Source organism: Canis lupus, chromosome X (genome assembly GCF_011100685.1).
Source record: "Canis lupus familiaris isolate Mischka breed German Shepherd chromosome X, alternate assembly UU_Cfam_GSD_1.0, whole genome shotgun sequence".
Classification (NCBI taxonomy): Eukaryota; Metazoa; Chordata; class Mammalia; order Carnivora; family Canidae; genus Canis; species Canis lupus.
This window is the reverse complement of record NC_049260.1, coordinates 110,838,321-110,859,920: the sequence shown is the minus strand read 5'-3', so window position 1 is coordinate 110,859,920 and position 21,600 is coordinate 110,838,321. Positions and strand designations below refer to the sequence as shown.

Below are 21,600 nucleotides of genomic sequence, written 5' to 3'. Positions count from 1 at the left end.
GGAAAAAGCGAATTTCTGGCTACTGACTTTTTTGAGTAACCTGTTTACTCCTAGAGCGTACATTAAGAATGGAGCAAGGCAGGGACCATTTACTTGTGTGCTGCTATTTGTAGCAACTTCCTTAATTGCAAGATGAGGTGGCGGGAATAGGATTTTATTTCTGCCAATGATGTGAAAGAAAGGGCTCATCTGTAAATTTTGATTTTTTTTTCAGTCGTTCAGAAAAATGGTTCAGTGCCGTGCGCTCCATTGAAATACATGTCTGAGAACTTGTCGATTTGGCCCTTTTCGTGTGACTATTCCCAATCGAAGCATTGCTAACATTTTTCAGGCGTCGGGTGAATTTGCTCTCGTTTTTTTCTGCCTTTGAAACTTTCACAAATGAACCCCGACTAAAAGAAATAATTGCACATCCCTTTTGAAGATATCATCACAGTAGTGCTATATTCATGTTTTTCTAAATGTTTACCTCCCCCAGAAACCTGTTTTAATGAAATTGGAGCAGGTTACCTGTGGCACAGAGCGAAAGAGGTTGTACATAGCAAGAATCTTGAAATCTATAGGAATTGGCTTGTACTGAATGCCTTGCTAGAGCAAGTGACTAAAATTGGTTTCTCACATTTAGCCTGAGAAGGTACAAAACCATTGTACTTCATAGTTCTATTTCACATAGATTCTTGTGATCTTGGAGTGTTGTTTGGGGCTGACAAAAAAAAAAAAAAAGGAAAAAGTGACAGAGCTAATCGTAATATTTGGAGAAGAATAATCTTTTCACTTGGCACTTAAATAGTCAAAAGCAACTGGACTCTGGTTAATAATTCATTGTTTTAAAATTGAGATGCTGACATCCCCAATTTTTTTTCCCGAGGATTCGAACATTTGAAACCGTACCACCCAAGAATTGGCCAAAAAAGCCCCCTTTGCTTTTTTTTTGCTAAGAGTGATCTGCATTGTATCAGTCTGGTAATTAAGCAGTGCTGGCCCAGGAAGCTAGGGCATGCAGTAGAATTTGCAGCAGTTGTTGAGGTGCCAGCCTGCAGGTTTGAGGCTAGTACTTTGCATCCTCGACCAAGATCTCTGCAGAGAATCACTTACGCTCACACTGAAATGAGCTTTGACCTCATTGTTCGTCTGAAATACCCGACTGCTTGCATTTTCCTGCGCAACCATGACTATGGTAAGTCTTGGGAATTTGTACCAGTGCAGTAAGCTGGAAGGTTCTCAGGAGTTGTATCTGAGCTGTAGGCATAGGGCAAGGGATTAATCTGCAAACCCCTGGACTGAATGTGAAATATTGAATACTCATTGCTAAAGAATGACTTCCAAATTGGGGAGGGAGGCAAATTGTCTCCCCCCTAGATCAGTAAGTCTGCTGTCCTCATCTTTTGCCTGGTGGAGATTATTTGAAGAGCACTCCCATTTAAATCACTAGAAGGCTACAATTTAAGATCTAGGTTGGACTTTGAGACTTACACGGCAATGTAGATACAGTTCAAGTTGTGTGCTGTCTTATGATGGCTTTCATATTTCAGAAGTGGGTCTGTGAATTCCTTTCAAATTGTCTTTTTTTGTGTGCCTATATATGTCTAAAGTTGACTTTGAATATGATATGAATTACAGTGGTGTTGATTTTATCTGTTGATCACTGAAAACTAGGTACATGTTGGGATAGGGCTTTACATTTTAATCCTGACATGGGAAGTAAATTTCTCTTGGGAGTAGCATCATCTTCTATGGCTCAGTAGGGTTTACTGAATCGTCTTAAAAAATGCCATTTATTTCCCTAGGTTCTCCAATTTCAAGCTAAAAGAAATAGTGCTTCACTGTTTTTCTTAAAGATGTGGCCTTGACTTGACTTCTTTTTTTTTTTTTTCCTAATGAATTAAGACTTTTCCTTTTGACAGTTTTGAGGTAGAAAGAAATTGGTGGATTTGGTGTAGGATTTTAGGGTTTAGGCATGTAGGGGGTGTCTTAAAAGACTTAAGAGTTGGGTGTCTGAGTATAATAAAAGCACCACCTGTTCCCAATCAACATCTCCATTTTCCATAAATATAATAAATAAAAAAGAGTAGCTTTGTCTATACAATTTATTTCCTTTAAAGGCATGTTTACTTGGAAGTCTGGACCAGTTGAGATTTAGGGGTCAGGGATTTTTATGTTAACCTTTCACTCTTCATAAAGTTCCTGATGATTACAGTAGGATTTTCACATGGGTTTAAAGGCGTAATGAGAGTCTAAACGACAAGAATTCCTCCTCCCAAAGGTTTTATTTATTATTTATTTTTTAAAGATTTTATTTACCTATTTATGAGAGACCCAGAAAGACAGAGGCAGAGACACAGGCAGAGGGAGAAGCAGGCTCCATGCAGGGAGCCCATGTGGGACTCCATCCCAGGACCCTGGGATAACGACCTGAGCCACCCAGGCATCCCCAAAGGTTTTATTTTTAATCTCCACACCCAACGTGGAGTTCAAAATCACAACTCCAAGATTAAGCAACACATGCTCCACCAACTGAGCCAGACAGGTGCCCTCCCCACCTTCGACCTTTTTGACATTACTTCATGCTAAAGATTCAAAATAAGATATTCTTTAAGTAGATGCGGGGGAGTTGGCCAAGTAGATGCCGTCAGTGTCATTTGTCAGATATTAAACAGGCATGAATTTCTGGGTCATTGATAAATGAAAGCTTAAATTGTGAGTATGTGAATTCCTGGAAGAAATTTGTCTCTGATTCTAGAAGCTCTCAAACTGCTTTGGTTCCACGAAGCATGCAGCATGTAGTACTATCGCACAGAAAACGTCGAATCAAAGAGGCCCAGGACTGGAAGGCAATTAGACTGCATAAGGTAGAATGAAAATTCAAAATAAGACCCAAAATATTAAAAATAATTAATTAAATCGGTAGCTAATTTATTGCTTTGAGTCCAAGGCAAGTCTAGTGAAGCAGTATCGGAGGTAATTAATAAAATAATTCAAGTAATTGCTGGTTTTTTTTTTTTTTTTTTTGAAGCAAGAAGAGTCTCCATTTCCTCCTTTAATTATCAGGGTAATTAAGCTTTTGTTGCCCCGTTTCACTTTACTAAAAACCTTGGCCTGACGTTGCTGAGCTTGGAAAATATTGATGAGTTCATTTTATTATTTTTAGAAATTTTTTCAAATGTGTGTATTTTTGCATTCACACAAGCCTTACAAGTAGTCTGTGCATCTTGGCTCCTACCAGGTAGTTCATACATGGCTGGGCTATTTTTTTTTTAATTCCAGTGTAGTTAACAGACGGTGTTATATTAGTTTCAGGTGTACCATATATATTACTTAGTGCTCATCAAGATTAGTATACTCTTCATCCCCCCCCCTTCATCTATTTCACCCATCCTTTCACCCACCCATACATGGCTAGGTTTAACAGTTGAATTTGACCTTACTAAAAGCAACCTTTTTTTTTTTTTTAAGATTTTATTTATTCATGAGAGACACAGGGAGAGGCATAGGCAGACAGTGAAGCCAGATCCCAGGACCCCGGGATTAGGACCTGAGCCAAAGGCAGAAGAAGCTCAACCATTGAGCCACCCAGGTGCCCCTAAAAGGAACCTTTTTTTTTTTTTTTTTTTAAATCTTTCTGTAATTTCCTTTTAACTTGTGTGGCACCCTAGATCAGTTTTTTTTTTTTTTTTTTTTTAAGATTTATTTAGGGATCTCTGGTGGCTGGCTCAGTGGTTGAGCACCTGCCTTCAGCCCAGGGCCTGATCCTGGAGACCCGGGGTGGAGTCCCACGTCGGGCTCCCTGCATGGAGCCTGCTTCTCCCTCTGCCTGTGTCTCTGCCTCTCTCTCTCTCTGTGTCTCTCCTAAATAAAATCTTAAAAAAAAAAGATTTATTTATTACAAGAGACACAGAGAAAGAGGCAGAGACATAGGCAGAGGGAGAAGCAGGCTCTTTGCAGGAGCCCGATGCAGGACTCGATTCCAGATCCCCTGGATCACGACCTGAGCCGAAGGCAGCTGCCCAACTGCTGAGCCACCCAGGCATCCCAGTTTTTTTTAAGAATTAAGCTCTCACGCCCTAGGGCATTCATTGTGTATAATAATTTGTCCCCTATACTTGCATCCGCAGATGAGGAATTCCATTTGAGAAAGGCTGCCCTAGTCTGAAAGCTGCTGGGGGCAGAAACACTTAGCAGTGTGCCAAGTGCGTAGTAGGAGTTTGATAAATAGTTTTTGAATGAACAACTTTATGTGTTTCACATAAATAATAACTATCACTTATAGGCGATGATATTTATAGCAAATTCCTTATGAAGAATGATTAAAGAATGAGTTCTAGTTAATTGGGTGTGATACTGTGATTTATCAGAAGATATATGTATCTATACATTTGGTTTCTTTCCCAGAGCTCCTAAAATCCTTGGAATTTCCTGTGGTGAAGGCAATAAAGGTGTCCTTTGTTATGTTAATGAGGTGACTTTTGGAAAGCGCCTCTGGTTGGGGGCTGGTTGCCAGGGGATCCAGCCTTGTGATTAGAGGGTTAGAACTCTCAGCCCCACCCCCTGACCTCTGGGGAGGGGAGAGGGCCTGAAGATTGAGTTTTATCGCCAGTGGCCAATGAGTTAATCAGTCTTGCCTCAGTAACGAAAGCTCCATAAAAACCCAAAAGGACAGGATTTGGAGACCTTCCAGGTTGGGGAACATGTGGAAATTTGGGATAGTGGTGCACCTGCAGAGGACATGAAAGCCCTGCACCCTTTCCCCAGACCTAGCTCTATGCTTCTCTTCCATCTGGCTCTTCCTGTGTTATACACTTTTATAATACACTAGGAATCTACTAAAATGTTTCTCTGAGTCCTGTGAGTGGCTCTAGCAAATGAGTAGAACCTGAGGAGGAGGTTGTAAACTTGGGTCTGGTGGCTGAAACCCAAGATGGGGGTCTTTGGAACCTCCCATTGGCAGTTGGTTGGTCAGAAGCAGGGACAGTAATGTCGCCTTGGTGACTGGCATATGAAGTGAGGAGAAGTGTGGACAGTCTCGTAGGACTGAACCCTTAGCTGGGGAGATCTGATGCTACCTCTGGGTAGATACTTTCAGAACTGAGTTGAATTGCAGGGTCCCTGGGTGGCTCAGGGGTTGAGTGTCTACCTTGGGCCCAAGGCGTGATCCTAGAGTCCCGGGATCAAGTCCCGCATCAGGCTCCCTGCATGGAGCCTGCTTCTCCCTCTGCCTGCGTCTCTGCCTCTCTCTCTCTCTCTTTCTCTCTCATATGAATAAATAAAATCTTAAAAAAAAAAAGAATTGAGTTGAATTTTAAGACACCACAGCTGGTGTTTGGTCTGAGAATTGCTTGTTGGTGTGGTGGACCTCCCCTCCCCTCCCCCACACACATTCGAATTGAGAGATCAGAACCTAAACATTGGTGTATATCATATACTGATTACCAATTTTCTAAGTGTTAGAATAAATACACTTAGTACCTAAACTATACTGACCATAGTATAATCTTTCTTAGATGGTTATGTCATTTCATGATCTTGCAGAGCTTTATTTCATTCAACAAATATTCGCGGAACACCTACTATGTGTAGGGTACTATGATAGGCCCTGTGGACAAATGGGTGAGCAAGACAAGTCCCTGTCTTGAGAGGCCTTAATTATTATTACATACACAGCTATAGATAAAGAGGAGGACATGGTGATTACACTGTCTCTAACACATTTATAACATACCATGAAACTTGATTTTCACAATTAAGTTACTGTTCTATGCTTATCGTTTTTCTTTCTACCAAAAATAGAGTGCAAAATCTTAGTTATTTTATGGTTTTTGGATTTTATTTTATTTTTTATGTTTTGGGTTTTTTTTTTTAAAGCTTTTTATTTATTTATTCATGAGAGACACAGAGACCGAGAGAGAGGCAGAGGGAGAAGCAGGCTCCACGCGGGGAGCCTGACGTGGGACTTGATCCCTGGTCTCCAGGATCACACCCTGGGCTGAGGGCGGCGCCAAACTGCTGAGCCACCTGGGCTGCCCTGGTTTTTGGATTTTAAATAAAAAGGAATCTGTTGCGTTTGACCCTTCAATATAACCTATACATGGCAAACTGCTCTTTTGCAAATAGATGCTAGTCTCATTCTGTGTAAGGTGGGAAACCTTTTAGGGATGAGTCACTATTACTTGAAATAAATACTACTTACTTACTATTAAATTATATAACAAATTCTGTCCTTTTTTCCTGATTTTTTTAAATTAAGCATATAATTCTAAAGGTCTTCTAAATACCTTCTATAAAGGTTTATCATTTGCTCCTGTTTATGGCTACTCTTCATATTCAGCCCTTTATTAGTGGGCAATATTGAGTGCCTACAAATCAGGTAGTTTCCAGTGCTAATGAACTTTTAGCAGAGGTGAAATTTGGGCAGGTAGAGCTGGCCATTTTCATATTGATGCAGCTGTCCAGACGAGCCTGTTTCCTTATCTAGTCTACCAGTTAACCACCAAATGGGCAGTGGGTTCTGGGAGGTAAAGGATGGCCCATGTGGCCCCTGGGAAAGCCATGACTGACTAACTTCCCTCTGTCTGGATGATATGCAAAGGACTAGCCCATGAATGAATTCATATACTGTTTTGTGGGAAAAATCATCAAGGCTGATTGCTTGTCTAACATGGTTGATCAGTTCTCCCGAAAGAGGGTGAAAGCATGGGGTGCAAAATAAAAATACTAGTTTTTTTCCATCAAGGAGGTGGAGTTTCCTGTACATCTGTAGTGCTTTATATGGATTAATCTTTTGCATCTGGACTCTGAGATTGAGAGGAATTTTCTGATTGGGTGGAGGGAGTTTCTGGGCTTCCATAAGTGAATTAGGTGCTGTTTTCAAGTTTATTTCTGTTCACTTAACTCTTAACCTTCTTGGCTTGGTATAAGGGTGGATCAGTGGTGATTGTAAAACAAACATTAGCATGACTGCAGCATATGTTAACACTACTGCAGTTTAATGATGAATGAGCACTCAGCACTGCAGATATGGGTGTGGGTTCCCCTATGCCAGCACATTGGCAGACAGCCCCTAGATAACTGCAGTGTATATAGATGGATTGCTGGTTTGGATGACTTCTTGATTATCTGGTTTATAGATGTTGGACTGTGGATATCCAGATTTGGGAAGTTAATCTGTATTTGTAAAATACAGATTGTCATCAATTTTTTTTGCCCCATATATATTTAATAGAGTATAGGAGGATTAGTGAGGCCTACACTGCTCAAGCAGATTTTTTTTTTTTAGGCTCCTTCATTAAATGTTAAAGTATTACGGTGGCTGTATGTTTCTAGTCTTTGCCTTGGTATTTCCTAGAAAAATCAAAACAATCTTGAGAATGATCTTGCAGCTGGTGTAGCATCAAGTAAACAGTAGGTGCTCAATAAATACTTCCTGTATGGTTTTGAACTGAATTGTTGAGTTTGAATCTGTAATAACAAGTGAAAATGGTCAGAAAAAAAGTAAGGCTTTCATGCCTGCTTAAAAAGTAATCAAAATCTTTAGCGTTCACATGAAGCTATTTTCTTAATTTAAAAGATTATCTTTAGCACCTTCCCCTTCCTTGGCCATACATAAAAAGCTACAATTAATATACTGTCCTCAACTTCTGAAATTATAAGCAAATTTATATTTTTTTGTTAAATACCATTCATAAGCTTATATTATCTGTTGCCACCAGCACATCAAATCTTTTCTGAAAAACAAAGCTGCGGTGTTAATTCTTCAAGAGCTGTGTATCTTGACGTTCCCTGGTAAGTGTGCATTACTTTAATTCAGGACATCATTTAGTATTTGGTGACCAGAATGTAAAATACTTTCCTGGTTGCACCTCATTGCCATTAGTTGGGTGAATACCTGTAGCAAGAAGACAGCAGACCAGAGGAACTGTAGCATTTAAGGGATAGAAGCAGTTTTGTTGTGAAAGGAGACTCTGCCTTGTTAAAAGGGTTGGTGCAAGTTGTAGTTCTGCCATTTGCTGCCCAGCTTGGGAAATTGGGCACTGTGGTTCGTATACATCAGTGTGTTTATCAAAATGTAGTCTTTGGACTGCTTGCATAAGAATCATCTGGGTTGCTTATTGTAAACAGATTCCTAGGACTCCAGCCTACTGAATCCAAGTCTCAGGTGATAGGTCCCAGAAAAACTGCATTTTTAGCAAACACTCCAGATGGTTCTGAAATTCACTAAAATTTAAGAAAACCCATGTCATAAACACAAATATTTATTTTCTGTGTACATTCTCTGAACTTTACTTTTTCCTCACCTATAGAATGAATGTAATAATACCTACTTCACAAGGTTGTTGGGAAAGTATTTGGTAGGCTGTTCCACACTATGCCCGTAGTGTCAGAGGTCCCCCAGACAACTCCCAGGTTTGATGGCTTATTGGCAGAACTCACAGGACTTAGCATATAGTTGTGCTCACAACTATGATTTATTAGAGCAAAAGTATACAAAGCAAAGTCAGCAGAGGGAAAAGGTGCATGGGGCTGAGCCTAGAGGAAACCAGGTGCAGCTTCCAGCGGTCCTCGCCCACTAGAGTCCCACAGGTTGACTTCATTCCTCCGGCAACGAGTTGTGATAACTTGTGTAAAATGTTGTCTACCAAGGAAGCTTATTAGAGACTCCATGCCCAGGGTTTTTAGAGGGACCTGGTCATGTAGACCCCCTCTGCCTGGTACGTGCTAAAATTCCAGAATCCCAGTAGGAAAACAGGATTTAGCGTAAACCATATTGTTTGTACCAAGAGTTTAGGCACAGCTAGCTACTCTTACCATTTAAGGTGGTGGGAACCTTCCCAAAATCCAAATCCCCAGCTGGGTACCAGCTTTGTAAGCAGGCCTTTTTAAGAATAGCAGTCTCAGGCCTGCTATGTTAACTCTTTCCTATGCATTATACAAAATCTGGGTATTTTTCAACAAAGGGAAATGACTTGCCCGTGGTCATTAAGCTAATCAGCAGCAGAGTTGAGACTGAGGCTCCCAGCAGTCACTGCCAACCTTTTCTTTGCTGCACACAGCCATGCTTCTGGATTATGGGTCATTCTTTTTCATACTGTTGAATGCATTCACTTTTTGTCACTTGCAGCAGAAGAGCAGCCTGCCGCTGGTAAATTGATGCGCTCAGTGGGGGAGCCAGGAAGTATTGATGTTTCTGCCAGTTTAGCGTCAACACTTGCTGGTTTCCTCTCTGGAGCATCACCAAGTTCGTGGATTTTCATTCTTTCCTGACTTTTGGATTTTTGTTACTACCCCCTCCCCTCCTTGTTCCATTCATTTACCCATAGTCTCAACACTCATTTGCATCATTACTTCCATCACATTCTATACATGGCTGTTAGCTCATAGGCAGCTGATTTAAAAATTTTGGGGTGGGAGGTGATATAGTTCCAAATGCAGGCATACTGAAGAGCATTTAGTCAAGGATGACTATATAGGAAAAACTGCCAAAAGAAAAAAAGGAAAATTCTTGGGTTAATAATTGAATTTTATGGCAATATTTATAAATACTGTTTTAATCCAGGAATTTTTTTAAAAAAGATTGGATTTATTTATTCATGAGAGACCGAGAGAGGCAGAGACATAGGCAGAGGAAGAAGCAGGCTCCCTACTGGGAGCCCGAAGGGGGGGGGGGGCAAGACTTGACCCAGGACCCAGGGATCATGATCTTAGCCAAAGGCAGACCTGAGCAAAAGGCAGTCACTCACACCACTGAGCCACCCAGGTGTCCTTAGTCCAGGAGTGCTTTTTTTTTTTTTTGAGATTTACAGTCATGAAAATCCCCAGGGATATCTCTGGTTATTCTTAAGTTTTAGCCTTTTTTTTTTTCTGGTGTTATCAGAAAGGAAAATTAATAATTGTTTTATGATTTGAGCAAGGAATAAATCAGGAACTCATACTGAAAGATGTAGTAATCCTACAGATCAACAGGGAGCAGAAGCCAGGAGGGAACTGTCACAAATAAGTAACAGCTGGGTAGAGCAGATTATGTAAGATACACCTGTTGTGTAAGCAGCGGGGTTGTTCTTTAAGCTTCACAATTAATGTAGTTTGCAATAATATGGATTAAGGGATCCTTAGTATAGTGCAAAATTTGCTTTGGCTTCTTTTCTGAAAACATTCATATGAATCACAGGCTTCCTTTGAACTCTCATGCCTAACTTGTGCGATAGACGTATGTAAGGCACAGCCCTGCTCTCCAGTAGCTTGCAGTCTGTTAGAAGATAACATACAAGATGAGCCTCCTTGCAAGGCATTTGGTCTTCAGTCAGTGCTATCCTTTTTTTTTTATTTTTATTTTTATTTTATTTTATTTTTATTTATTTATTTTTTGTTTTTTTGTTTTTTTGCTATCCTTTTTTTTTTCCCTTAAGATTTTATTTATTCACGAGAGAGAGAGGGAGAAGCAGGCTCCATGTAGGGAGTCCGATGTGGGACTCGATCCCGGGACTCCAGGATCACACTCTGGGCTGAAGGCGGCGCAAAACCGCTGAGCCACCCAGGCTGTCCCAGTGCTGTCCTTTTAAGAGGCACACACAGTAAGTGCGACCAACTTGAGAAGAGAGTGCTGAATCTCACTCAGCTGTGGCTAGAGGAGGGGTTCATAGAAGAGGTAGCATAGGAACCGGGTGGTAAGAGACCCAGAGTGTTGAAGTTCATGGAATTTTAGGGACATGTGACCTCATGAAGAAGCAATTACTGGAGCAATTGGGCCAAGTTACTGCTTATGGTCCTTTGAGCTGTGGAATCAGTCAATGTAGAGGGCACAGGTTCCAACTCCAAATGCTGAACAAAGACCAAAACCGTGGTCTTCGATGCCTTCTGTTTGTTGTGGTGAAATTTAGACTTTAAGAGAGGGAAAAGTAAAAATGGACGTGAGGCAGCTTGTGATTTTCAAAACAACAGCTACAGGAATCTTCCTGTAGGACTCTCTTCTGAAATCCATCACCCAAAGATGGTGGTCGTCAATCTTCTGATGGGGTGAAGGAACAATTGGGTAGGAACTGGGGTGGAAGCATCTAGAGTAATATTTCAAGACGCTGCTTCCTCTAGTATATGCTTATTTGTGTCCTACTTACATCATGAGTGCATACTTTCAGAGACTTTCACTACGTGAGGACATTGTGGTAGATTATTATCTTGAGTACTGATGGTCATTTGTGCTCTGGAAATGACCCTGCAATATCTCCAAGGAATGACTGGATTTAAAAAGCTGAGGAATCAGGCCTTGGTCCAGAAACATACTCCTTACAGTAACACTTCTGTTTGACAACATGGTTCTTAATAGACATTCACACTTGATGACATCATGGTGCCTTACCAGGACATGAATTAATCGTATTCCCTCCTAACCAGCATATCACCACACGTTGTTGATGCCACTTTTCTTTTTATCATCACGACTGCTACTCTAGTCCAAGTCATCAGCATCTCTCCTCTTTCATATTTGTTTCTCCTCCTGTCTTCCTCTTGTAATAAATGACACAATCCTCTACCTGCTGTCCAAGCTAGAAACCTAGGAGTCATCCTTAATACTGCCTTTCCCTTCTTCTCCATCTAATCTCACAGCAAAAAAAAAAAAAAAGAAAAAAAAAAAAGAAAAAAGAAAGAAAGAAAAAGAAAAAACCAAAACCCCAGTTGGTTCTGTTTCTGAAAGAGCTCTCAAATCTGTCCACCTCTACTGCCATCCAAGTCCAAGCTGCCACTGTCACCTACCTGGACCGTTGGAATAGATGATCTCATCCACTCTCGCCCTCTCCAGTGTATCCTCCACATGGCACCAGAGGGATCTTTTTTTTTTTTTTTTTTTTTTTTAGAGGGATCTTTTACAAATGCACATCTCAAAGCTTTCAGTGACTTTGCTCTGGATGAAAACCTGACCAGTATCAGCTTGTACTCTTCTTCACTGTTTATTTTTGTTCACTTTTAAAAATTGAGACATAATTCACATAGCAAATTCACCATTTTATTTTTTTATAAAGATGTTATTTGTTTGAGTGAGAGAGCACAAGTGGGGTGAGGGGCAGAGGGAGAAGCAGACTCCCTGCTGAGCAAGGAGCCTGACATGGGATCCCACCACCCCAGGATCATGATCTGAGCTGAGACCCCAGGATCAATATCTGAGCTGAAGGCAGACGTTTAACTGAGCCACCCAGGCACCCCAGTAATTCACCATTTTAAAGTGTACACTAAGTGTTTTTTTAAAAAAGATTTTATTTATTTATTCATGAGAGACATAGAGAGGCAGAGACATAGGCAGAGGGAGAAGCAGGCTCCCTGTGGGGAACCTGATGCAGGAGCACATCCCAGGACCTGGAATCACGCCCTCAGCCAAAGGCAGATGCTCAACCACTGAGCCACCCAGGCGTCCATTAAGTGGGGTTTTTTAAGGGTTTTTTCTCCAAATTTTTATTTAAATTCCAGCTAATTAACATACAGTATATTATTAGTTTCAGGTATAGGATTTAGTGATACATCATTAAGTGGTTTTTAGTATATTAACTATTTTGTGCAACCATTATGACAGTCCGATTTCAGAACATTTTCATGACCCAGGAAGAAAGCATGTATCTATAAGGTTTTAGTCCCAATCTCTCCCCCCAGACCCTGACAGCTATCGCTGTGGATTGGCCAATTCTGGACGTTTCATGTAAATGAACACATACAATATTTGCTCTTTTATGATTGACTTCTTTCATTTAGCGTTGTGTTTTCTAATACATATTATAGCATGGATCAGTACTTTGTTCCTTTCTGTGGCTCTGTTATCCACCGAATACACCACACTTTGTTCATCCATTGATCAGGTGATGGGCATTTGGAATATTTACAAGTTTTGGTTTTATGAACAATGCTACTGCTTTGAACATTCTTCTACATGTTTTTCTGTGGGCATAATGTTTTCAGTTCTCTTGGGTATATGTACCTAGGAATAGAATTGGTAGGTTATATGATAATTCTGTGTTTTAACTTTTTGAGGAACTGCCGAACTTCCCCACAGCTCTTCCTCACTTCTTTTTTTAAAAGAAAAAAATTGGAGACGCTTGTGTGGCACAATTGGTTAAGCATCCGACTCTTGGTTTTGGCTCAGGTCATGATCTCAAGATCATGAAATTGAGTCCTGCATGGGGCTCTACACTGAGCTCAGAGTCTGCTTAAGATGCTTTTCTGACTTTCTCTCCCTTCCCCCCCACTAAAATAATCTTCAACAATTTTTATTTTTTTTCAAAGATTTTATTTATTCATGAGAGAGAGGCAGAGGCAGACACAGGCATAGGGAGAAGCAGGCTCCACGCAGGGAGCCCGTGGGACTCGATCCTAGAACTCCACGATCACTCCCTGGACTGAAGGCAGGCGCCAAACCACTGAGCCACCCAGGGATTTCCCACCCCCCTAAAAATTTTTTTTAAAGATTTTATTTATTTATTCATGAGAGACACAGAGAGAGAGAGAGGCAGAGACACAGGCAGAGAGAGAAGCACACTCCATGCAGGGAGCCCGATGTGGGACTTGATCCTGGGACTCTAGGATCATGCCCTGGGCTGGAGGCCGGCGCTTAATCGCTGAGCCACCCAGGCGTCCCAAAAAAATTTTTTTTTAAAAAGAAAGATTTTAATTGTGGTAAAAAGCACCTAACAAAATATACCATCCTAAATTTTAAGTGTTTAGTTCAGTGGTGTTACGTATAATCACATTCTTGTGCAACAGATAACACAGAACTTTATCTTCAAAATTGAAACTTTATACCCATTAAACGGCAACTCTTGGGCAGCCCAGGTGGCTCAGCGGTTTAGCGCTGTCTTCAGCCCAGGGCCTGATCCTGGAGACACCCGGGATCGAGTCCCACATCGGGCTCCCTGCATGGAGCCTGCTTCTCCCTCTGCCTGTGTCTCTGCCTCTCTCTCTCTTTGTGTGTCTCTCATGAATAAATAAATAAAATCTTTAAAAAAAAATAAACTGACAACTCTTCATTTCTCCCTCCTCCTTCTCCTCCCCCCAAGCCCCTAGCAACTACCATTCTAATTTCTGTTTTATGAATTTAACTACTTTAGATACATCGTATAAATGGAGTCTTACTATATTTTGTGACTGGCTTATTTCACTTAGCATAATGTCTTCAGGGTTCACCCATGCAGTAGCATGTGACAGGACTTCCTTTTTAAGGCTGTTTGTATATACCACATTTGTTTATCCAATCATCCATTTGATGGATATTTGAGTTGTTTCCACCTCTTGACTATTATGAATAATGCTATTAACAAAGGTGTGCAAATATCTCTTCGAGATAATGATTTTATTAATTCTTTTGGTTATATACCCAGAAATAGAATTGCTAGATCATATGGTAGTTTTATATTTAATTTTTTGAGGCACCTCTGAAGTTTTCCTTAGCAGCCTGAACCATTTTACATTACCATCACTATTGCAGAAGGATTCCAACTTCTCCACTTCCTTTTTTTTTTCCACTTCCTAACCAACATTTAAAAAAAAATTTTTTTTAAAGATGTTATTTATTTATTCATCAGAGACAGAGAGAGAGAGAGAGAGAAAGAGAGGCAGAGACACAGGCAGAGGGAGAAGCAGGCTCCACGCAGGGAGCCCAACGTGGGACTTGATCCCGGGTCTCCAGGATCACACCCTGGGCTGAAGGCGGCGCTAAACCGCTGAGCCACCCGGGCTGCCCATAACCAACATTTTTAAATAGGAGCCATTTTAATTGGTGTGTAGAGCTTTTTCACTGTGGTTTAGATTTGCATTTCTCAGATGACTTATGATGTTAAGCATCTTTTCATGTGCTTTTGGCCATTTCTATCTTATTAGAGAAATATATACTCAAAGTGGTTTGCCAGTTTTTTACCAAGTTATTTGGGTTTTTGTTGTTCAGTTGTAGCCATTCTTTGTATACTCTAGATATTAACCCTTTAATCATGTATGTGATTTCCAAATATGTTCTTTCACTCCCCAGGTTGCCTTTCACTTTGTTGATCGTTTCCTTTGGTGCATAGAAGTTTTTAAATTTGATGTCCTGTATGTCTTCTTGCTTTCGTTTCTTGGGCTTCTTAGTGCTATATCCAAGAAATAATTACCAAATCCAGTGTGTCATGAAGCTTTTCCTCCATGTTTTCTTCTACAATTTTTTGTTTTTAAAGATTTTATTTATTTATTTGTGAGAGAGAGAGAGAGAGAGGCAGAGGCAGAGGGAGAAGCAGGCTCCATGCAGGGAACCCAGTGTGGGACTCCATCCCAGGTTTCCAGGATCACACCCTGGGCTAAAGGCGGCGCTAAACCGCTGGGCCACCTGGGCTGCCCCTTCTACAATTTTTATCATTTTAGGTTTTACATTTAGGTTTTTACTCCATTTTGGATTGACTTTTGTATATGGTTTAAGGTAAGGATCAGGATCCAACTTCAGTCTCTTGCATGTGGATATCCAGTTCTTGCAGTGCCAGTTGTTGAAAAGACTCTTTTTTACTCATTGAGAGGCCTTGATCTTTTTGACCATATACATGAGGGTTTATTTCTTGGGCTCTATTTTATTCCATTGGTCCTTTTGCCTGTCTTTATGCCTGTACTACACTGTTTCGATACTGTAGTTTTGGGCTATGAGGCCTCCAACTTTTTTCTTTTTCTTTTTTAAGATTTTATTTACTTAGAGAACAGAGGGGAAGAGCACAGGGAAAGGGACAAGCAGACTCCATGCTGAGCACGGAGCCTGACGTGGGGCTTGGTCCTACCACTGAGATCATGGCCTGAGCCAAAGTCAAGAGTTGGAAGCTTAACTGAGCCACCCAGGTGCCCTTGTTCTTTTTCAAGATTGTTTTGGCTATCTAGGGTCTCTTGAGGTTCTATATGGATTTTAGGATGGGTTTTTCTTAAAATATATATATTTATATATATTATTATGTATATTATATATAATATATATATAATATATATTTGTTTATTCATTCATGAGAGAGAGAGAGAGACATAGGCAGAGGGAGAAGCAGGCTCCCTGCAAGGAGCCCAATGATCCCAGACCCTGGCCAAAGGCAAGTGCTCAACCACTGAGCCACCCAGATGCCCCCAGGATGGATTTTTCTATTTCTGCAAAAAATATTCCTCATTTTTTGTGTCTGTGTCCCATAGGACTTTCGTATATATTATTCCTCTTGTCTGGTAAACTTCTCTGTGGGAGTCATTGCCTCAATTCTTAATCATTTCTCAGACCTCAGCTTATTCATCGCTTCCCCAAGGAAGCTGTCCCTGTCCTTCCCTCAGACAATGCCAGGTTTCCAGGTTCTCATAGCGTCATGAAACTTTCCTTTATACTCCTATCACAATTGACTTTACATTTGTATATTAAATTCTTTTGCTAATATATTTAGTGTCAACTTGCCCTCTACATAGTGTTTCATGAAGGTAAGAACTGTGACCATTTTTGCTTATTGCTGTGTCACTAATGCCTCAGCGCCTGATTTAAGCCCTTAATACATGAGGATGGAAATAATCTTATTATTTTATATGGATCAAAATTTGAAATGGATTTTCTTTTTTTTTAAAGATGTTATTTATTTATTTGACAGAGCACAAGCAAGGAGAGGGACAGAGAGAGAAGCACACTCCCCACTGAGCAGGGAGCCTGACGCTCAGGGCTCTATCCCAGGACCCCAAAATCAGGACCTGAGCAGACTTAACTGACTGAGCCACCCAGGCACCTCTGAAATGGGTTTTCTTTATTTTTTTTTATTTTTTGTTCTACCTTCAGCATAGGCATTTGTGTTCTGTTAGATGCTGTCTGTGTGCAGAAATAATTATTCCAGTCAGTGCCTTGAATTACTGGTCCTTGGCTTCATTGATAGGTTGCAGGTTTGTAGAATTTAGTTGTAAGTTATCTTGTTTTATCATTATAATAACAGCTAAAACCAGAGTGGTAAGTTCCTGGCATTGTTTTGAGTGCCTTACAAGCATTAGAAACGGAATCAGCAGGCTCTGTGTGCATGTGTGTTTACGTATATGTAAATATGTTTAATGTTGGGCAGTCTGGGTGGCTCGGCGGTTTAGCGCCGCCTTCAGCCCGGGGCCTGATCCTGGGGACCAGGATGGAGTCCTTTGCCGGGATCCCAGCATGGAGCCTGCTTCTCTCTCTGCCTGTGTCTCTGCCTATCTCTCTCTCTCTCTCTCTCTCTCTCTCTCTTTCTCTCTCTTTCTGTGTTTCTCATAAATAAATAAATCTTTTAAAAAAAAGTTTAGCGTTATTTATATGTATATATGCAAATAAATTTCATATTATATTAAGACTTCATATATGTGTGTGTGTGTGTGTGTATAAACTTATTTTAAGGAAATGACTCATGATTATGGAAGTTGAAAAGTCCTAAGACCTGCAATCAGCAACCTAAAGACCCAAGAGAGCCAATGGTGTAGTTATGTCAGAGTGGGAAGGCCTGAGCACCAGGAGAGCTGACAGTGTCCGTTCCAATCCAAGAGCCAGTGTTTCAGTTCAAAGGCAGGTTAAACCAAATTTCCCAGTTCAAAAGGCTATTAGGCAGGAGAAGTTCCCCCTTACTGAGGGGGGTAGGGTGGGGGGGGAGTCGTGGGAGTGGAATAGTCAGTCTTTTTGTTCTCTTCAGGCTTTCAACTGATTGGATGAGGTCCACTAGCATTATGGAGGACAATCTGCTTTACTCTGTCTGCCAATTCAGACATTAATCTCATCCAGAAATACTCTTACAGACACACCCAGAATAATGTTTGACCAAATATCTGGGCACTACATGACCCAGTAAAATAATGCATAAAATTAACTATCATGCCTTTTTTTTAAAGATCTATTTATTTGAGACCACATGAGCAGAGGGAGGGGCAGAGGGAGAAGCAGCCCCCTGCTGAGCAGCGTGGCCAATTTGGGGCTCTATCCCAGGACCCCAGGGCCTTGAGATTGATTTGGGGCTACATCCCAGGTCCCCGGGATTGTGACCTGAGCCAAAGGGAGACACTTAACTGAGTGAGCCATCCAGGCACCCCTTAACCATCACACTTATGTGATCATGTGAAGATGAATGAACGATCTAAAGTGTATATATATCAGGAATGAAAGGCTTTACCATAAATAACCAATTTGCTACACTTTCCATCTATAAAATGAGAGGCTTAGACTGCTACATGGTCTGTAAAGGCTCAGCAAGTACTAGAACTGGTAGTCTTAGAAACCATCCAGTTGTCTAGCCTCTTCATTTTATAGCAGAGGAAAGTGACAGAGAGAGGGCAGGTGGCTTGTCCAAGATTATTCAGTGAATGGGAGTTCAGAAATACAGAATTCCGGGCCCAGCTCTGTCATCTATGTCCTCAGTTTCCTCCTCTGTGAACTGTGAGGGCTGTTGGGTCATCTATAAGTTCTCTCCTAGCTATATAATTTTGCAGTATATGTTTTAAGTTTCACAGTCCTTCAGTAGAATTTTTTTTTTTTTAGTAGAATTTTTTTTAAATGTTTTCTTTTGGGTTTATCAGTGTTATTCCTCAGGGCTCCATCTTTTGATCGCGCACTTGACCGTACTCCACCCCAAACTTCAGTTTCTTAATTGAGTGTAGACTAAATTGTCTATACTTTGAATGGGAACAATGGGAACAATGAACAATGTTCATGCTGTTTGTTCATTGGCTTTTGAAAGTGGTTGTACTTTTTGGCTTTACACTGACCTGAATGATTGGGGATCAAATGTAGACCTGTGTCTTTGTTAGTACTATGTTCTAGAATTAAGTTCAAGTCTGATTATATTAACCTTTAACAGCTCTAATGGAGAAGAGCATTTTTGGTGATGCTAAAATATGAGCAGACTTGCTGAGGAGCACCAGCCTTGTCTTTTTTGCGACTGGCCACCTGACATTTCCCAAGGACATTCTTAACTCATCTGTACTCAGGAACACAATTAGCTAAACAATAGTAGAGAGGCAGCTCTTGGATTGGCTGAGTGACAGCTGCTAGGAGACTGTAGGGTAGGACACCTGGGTGGCTCAGCGGTTGAGAGGGCTTCCCTTTGGCCCAGGGCGTGATCCTGGAGTCCCAAGAACAGTCCCACATCGGGCTCCCTGCTTGGAGCCTGCTTCTCCCTCTGCCTGTGTCTCTGCCTCTCCCTGTGTCTCTCATGAATAAATAAATAAAATCTTAAAATAAAAAAAAAGTAGGGTGTAGTAAGTAAGTAAACAATTCGTATGTATGAATTTTAGAACCAACAGTATAGTGGAGTAGAATTCAGCACTTGCTGTGTCTTACAGCCAGTGGTTCAACCAGAGGATAATAGCCATGGCAAGGGAGCAGTTTCATGAAATGGAATTCTGTAAATCTATTTTAAAAGTCCTAATCATTTGTTTATTTAGGTTAGGCCCTGGACCTTAATGGAAAGTATCAGTAGGATATATATCCCTGTTTTGAAATATAAGGCAGTGCAATTAAAATATTCTTGTGCAAATTTAGGCATATTACATATGACATATATCAAAGATACTAACGAAAGCAATGTAATCAAAATCAAATGAAATCAGTCGAAAGGTATTAATGGATTTAGAGGATACATGTTTGGAATTAATAAAGTAGTCATGAAATTCACATTGCTGTAACAGTTATCTCCTTAGTTCCCAGTATACACCTAGCATTGTGGAATTTTTCTCGGTATGGCACTGGAAACTCTTCTGTTATGGTACCTCCATTCACCAGCAGTACTGTCTTAGGAAAATCACTTCCATATTAAAGAAATTATCTTTGTAAAATGTAATATTTGGTACATACAGAATATATATGAAATATATGCATAATAATAAAATGAATACCTATATATCTACCACTTGAGTATTAGACCATTGCCAATATAATTCTATCTATGTGTCACTTTCTTGTCTCATCTCCGTCTCTTCCACATTCCCCTTCCTCCCCTCTATAACAATTAACTATTAATAGGGGTCATTCCATTGCTTTAAAAAAGTTTTAACACATATGTACACAAACCTAGATAGTATATTGTTTTGTTTGCTTTTTTTAAAAGATTTTATTTATTTATTCATGAGAGATGCAGAGAGAGAGAGGCAGAGACAGAAGAAGCAGGCTCCATGCAGGGAGCCCAATGTGGGACTCTGGGATCACGCCCTGAGCCGAAGGCAAGCACTCAACCACTGAGCCACCCAGGCGTCCCTGTTTTGTTTTTTTTAATTTGAACTTTATAGAAATGATAGACTGTGTTTTTTTCTTATTCGGTATTGTATTTCTGTGATTCCTTATAAGGTTTTACAAAGCTATGTATGGTTCATCCATTTTCACTGCTAGTCATTTGGAAATATACTGGAATTTATTCATTCTTTTGTCAGGGGACTGGACCTTTAGGTTGTTTGCAGGGTTTTTTTTTTTTTTTTTCTTTTAAGATCAGAAAATTTTTTTTTAAATTTTTATTTATTTATGATAGTCACAGAGAGAGAGAGAGGCAGAGACACAGGCAGAGGGAGAAGCAGGCTCCATGCGGGGAGCCCGACATGGGACTCGACCTCGGGACCCCGGGATCATGCCCTGGGCTGAAGGCAGGCACCAAACCACTGAGCCACCCAGGGATCCCTGAAAATGTGTCTTTTGGTGTATATTTATAATGGGTTTTTCCTCTGTGAGTTCATGTATGTGTGTGTATAGGCTGCACATAACACATGCAAACACACACTTGGGCATAAATATAAGAAGACATGCACACTGAATGACAGGTCTTGAAATGTGCAGCTGTACAAGAAGAGGTAAAATTTTTTTCCAAAGTGGTTTTACCAATGTGTACTCCCATTAGCAATGCATGAATTCCTCTTGCTTCATATTTTTCAACACTTGGTATTGTCTGACTTCTTATTTTTTTGCCAGTGTTCTCTCTGATGAAGTTAAGCATCTTTGCATATGTTTATGGGCCATTTATGTTTCCCTTTTGAAATACTTCTGTCTTTTGACTTTTCTATTGGGTTGTTTATCTTTTTCAGACTGACCTACAACTGAGTCCTTTTCATATTCAGGCTATTAATCCTTTATTTTTATTTATTGCAGATATTGTCTCAGTTGGTTACTTGTCCTTTTACTATTTTGTTTGGTGACTTTTGATAAGTTCTTAATTTTAACCTAGTTAAAATTTCAGTCTCCTTACGGTTAGTGCTTTATGTATCTTGTTTAAGCGATCCTTAGCTCTGCAAAAACTGAAAAGCTAGTCTCTTTTTTTTTTCCTGAATGTTTTAAAGTTTTACAAATCATTTTTTGAGCCTCATTTTTCAGATCTTTAAAATGCAAGGGCTTGAACTAGGTTTTCCAGAACAACCTTTTATTCTTTGTCATTGTGACTTGAAGGAGACTATGAGCATATGTGCTTATATTTTCAGACATTGCAGTGTAATGTAGTAATCTTTCCCACTGTGAAGTTTCATGTCCGCTCCTACTTGACTTCTCTTTCACTCATTTCTCCACCCCTTTCCTTCCTGTTTTCTTCAGAAACATACCTAGTTGAATTCTGCAGCATCCTAGAATTTCTGTGTCGAAGTGGCATTTTAAAATTGAAATTTGTATTGAGATAATTGTAGCTATGCACG

At 40.3% G+C, this 21,600-nt stretch overlaps 1 protein-coding gene and 1 non-coding gene across 3 annotated transcripts in view; both read left to right on the top strand.

Moving 5' to 3' along the window:
• Positions 1-21,600, top strand: part of ATP11C (ATPase phospholipid transporting 11C) — a 193,282-nt gene that overhangs the window by 12,853 nt on the left and 158,829 nt on the right. The gene's annotated exons all lie outside the window — the stretch shown is intronic.
• Positions 9,149-9,224, top strand: MIR505 (microRNA mir-505). Its single transcript, NR_049497.1, has one exon. It is a non-coding gene; the product is annotated as a microRNA mir-505 (primary transcript).